Genomic DNA, 4,020 nt, shown 5'->3' with positions numbered 1-4,020 from the left:
TATATAAATTGGACTTCATGAAAACTAAAAATTTTGTGCTTCAAAGTACACTATCAAGAAAGTAAAAAAATAAGCCAGCACCCATAATCCCAGCTACTCAGGAGGCTGAGGCAGAAGGATCACTTGAGCCCAGGAGCTCAAGCCCAGCCTGGGCAACACAGAAAGACCCCATCTCTAAAATAATAATAATAACAAAGAAAGTAAAAAGACAAGCCAATTAAATATGGGCAAAGAATTTGAATAAACATTTTTTCAAATAAAATATACAAATAGCCAATGTGCACATGAAAAGTTGTTCAACATCATCAGTCATTAGGGTAATGCAAATCAAAACCAGAATGACACATCACTTTATATCCACTAGCATGGCTATAATTTTTTAAATGGACAATAACAAGTGTTGAAAAGAATGTGGAGAAATCGGAACTCTCATGCATTGTTGGTAAAACTGTAAAACAGTATGGCTGCCTTGGGAAACAGTTTGGCAATTCCTCAAAAAGTTAAATAAAGAGTTACCATATGACCCAACAATTCCACTCCTAGGTGTATATCCAAGAAAACTGAAAACTTGTGTCCACATAAAAACTCATACTCAAATGTTCATAGAAGCATCATTCATTATTTCCAAAAAGTAGAAAGAACCCAAATGTTCATCAATTGATGGATGGATAAACCAAATGAAGTATATCCACACAATGGAATATTATTCAGCCACAAAGAATGAAGTACTGAAACTTGCCACAACATGGATGAACCTTGAAAACATCATGCTAAATAAAGAAGTCAGATATTAAAGCCCACATATTGTATGATACCACTTATGTTAAATTTGCCAGAATAGGCAAATCCATAGAAACAGAAAGTATATTAGTGGTTGCCTGGGGCTGGGAGGAGGGAAAAATGGAGAGTGACTGCTTAATGGGTATAAGGTTTATTTTAGGGTGGAATTAGATAGTGATGATGGTTTCACAACTTTGTGAATATAATAAAAATCACTGAAATGTGCAACTTTAAAGGGTAAATTTTATGATATGTGAGTTATATCTCAATAAAAACATTTTTAAGCTGCTGAGTTGAATATTTTACATTTCCCTAAGGAGACCAAACCACTTCAATTAAGGTGGCTTATTAAGTGACTTTTGACTGATTTCCTCCCCCCACGTCCATGGTCTTTGATAATATTAAACTGCCTATCTTTGGTCTAAGAGGCTCATATTTCAGATACTTCAGGACAGAGACTAGATTAACTAAAGTCATTGAAGCTTTCGTTTAGGGGAGAAAAGAACACAGCTAGTTGTGACCCGGTGAAAAGCCAGATGTGGCATTAAGGACAATCAGGAGAAGAGATCAGTCAACCAGAAAACAGAAATACCAGTCTGTCCTTCCTGTTAGAAAATGAGTTCAACATCAGGGCTTAGAGGACAATCCAAAAGACAAAGGTCCTCTGGCCAAAGCTTGGTCCAGCACTTTGGATCCATTTCCATCGGTTCTTACAGTCAGTCATCAGACCCCAACAGTCAAAGTGGTGAAGCAGAAGAGCAAGTTTGCTTTTCAGGAAGGCTCGGATGCTACAAGGGATAAACTTGTAGTTGACTTCTCAGCCACATGATGTGGGCCTTGCAAAATGATCAAGCCCTTCTTTCATTCCGTTGCTGAAAAGTATTCCAGCGTGGTGTTCCTCAAGGCAGATGTGGATGACTGTCAGGGTAGGATGTTTGCTTCAGAGTATGAAGAAATGCATGCCGTCTTCCAGTTTTTTAAAAAGGAATGAAAGGTGGGTGGGCTCCAGTTTTTGGAGCTAATAAGGAAAAACTTGATGCCACCATTAATAAATTGGTCTAATCATGTTTTCTGAAAACATAATGAGCCACTGGCTATTTAAAACTTGTAGTTTTTTTATTTACCAAAAAAATGAAGTATGGAGACTGTATACCCAGCTGCCATCTGATTATAAATGACAAACAAATAATATTAATTCTACCCTTTAAAACAAAAAAAAGTTATCTGGCCTTATAGGAATAATTCTATCCTGATCTGAGGCCAGTGCCTAATCCAAGTTGTCAAACTAGATTAAACCACAAACCTCAAGAAAGGATCCAAGACTATGAAGCATCACGTCTTCATAATGAACAACTGATATGGCTCATTAAGTTTATGAAATGGTCATGTCTTCTTTAAAAAAAAAAAGAACTAATGATCCACACATATATATACAACTGATTTTTGACAAAATTGCAAAGACACCTCAGTGGAGAAAGGATAACTTTTCAACAAATGGTGCTGAAGTTATTGGATATCATATCAAAAATAAAAATAAGAAGTCTCTCTGAGCATGCTCTGGCTTAAGAGGCTGGCCAAAGATTAAAAGATTAAATTAAATTAAAAATAAATAAAAATAAACTTCAATCCACACATTTTACTACATAGAAAAATTAATTCAAAATACATCATAGATCTAAATGTAAAACCTAAAACTATAAAACTTCTTAAAAAATAGAAGAAAAATTTGTGTGAACTTGAGTTTCAGGTAAAAATTTCTCAGCTAAGGCACCAAAAATACAATCCATAAAAGAAAAAAATGATAAATTGGACTTCATCAAAACTAAAAATTTTACTCTCTGAAAGACACTGCTAAAAGAATGAAAAGACAAGCCACACACTTGAAAAGACTCTTTGCAGAAGACGTTTCTGATAAAGGTCTTATGTCCAGAAAATATAGCAAACTCTAAAAATCCAACAGAAGAAAGCAACCGATTTTTCAAATGAGCTAAAGGTTTGAACTGACACTTCAACAAAGAAGATAGTTGGAAAGTAAGAACATGAAAAGATGCTCAATATAATTAGTCATTAAGGAAATGCAAATTCAAACCATAATGAGGCACCATACATACCTATTGGAATGGCTAAAATTTTTTAAATGGCCATACAAGTGTTGGCAAAAATGTGAAACAGGTGGAACTTTCATGGTACAACCACTTTGGAAGACAGTTTGGTAGTTTCTTTAAAAGTTAAACACATACGAAACATATTCCAAGGTATTTACCCAAAAGAAAAGATAGTGTAAGTTCAGAAAAGATTTGTATAAGATTCATCATAGCAACTTTATTTGTAATAGCCAAAAAATAGAAACAACCCATTTGCCCATTCATTGTAAAATGGAGAAACAAATTATGGTGTATCTATACAGTGGAGTATTATTCAGCAATTAAAAAAATGAACTATTGATATGCAGAAAAATGTGAATGAGTCTGTAATTATGCTAAGTGAAAGACTCTTGAAAAAAGGAATACATATTATATGATTCCATTTATATAAAATTTTTAGAAATACAAACAAATGTATAGTGACCGAAAGCATATCAGTGGTTGCCTGAGGCTGGGGGAAAGGGGCAAAAGTGGGTAGGAAAGACAGACGGCAAAGGGATACAAAGAAACTCCAGAGGATGATGGGTATGTTCACTGTCTTGGTTTTGGAGACGATTCTGGGGATGTGTTTTAAACTCATGAAATTGTAAACTTTATGTGTAGTTTATTGTATGTCAGTTACACCTCAATAAAGCTAGAGAGACAGAAAAAAAAAGAAAGAGACAGAGGGAGAGAATTCATGAGTAAATATACAATGTATCATTAGGCCGGGCACAGTGGCTCACACCTGTAATCCCAGCACTTTGGGAGGCCGAGGTAGGTGGATCATCTGAGGTCAGGAGTTCAAGACCATCCTGGCCAACATGGTGAAACCCCATCTCTACTAAAATACAAAAAAATTAGCAGGGCATGATGGCAAGTGCGTATAATTCCAGCTACTCAGGAGGCTGAGGCAGGAGAATCACTTGAACCCCGGGAGGCTAAAGAGCGAAACTCCATCTCAAAAAAAAAAAAAAAAAAAAAAGGCCGGGCGTGGTGGCTCACGCCTGTAATCCCAGCACGTTGGGAGGCCGAGGAGGGTGGATCACGAGGTCAGGAGATCGAGACCATCCTGGCTAACACGGTGAAACCCCGTCTCTACTAAAAATACAAAACA

General features: G+C 36.1%; 1 pseudogene; it reads left to right on the top strand.

The window, feature by feature from the left end:
- Window positions 1-284: 284 nt before the first annotated feature.
- On the top strand, window positions 285-1,842 carry LOC109025164 (thioredoxin-like; annotated as a pseudogene).
- The last annotated feature ends 2,178 nt before the right edge of the window (window positions 1,843-4,020 follow it).

The sequence above is a fragment of the Gorilla gorilla genome, chromosome 1 (genome assembly GCF_029281585.2).
Source record: "Gorilla gorilla gorilla isolate KB3781 chromosome 1, NHGRI_mGorGor1-v2.1_pri, whole genome shotgun sequence".
Lineage (NCBI taxonomy): Eukaryota > Metazoa > Chordata > Mammalia > Primates > Hominidae > Gorilla > Gorilla gorilla.
This window is presented reverse-complemented; position numbering and strand designations above follow the sequence as displayed.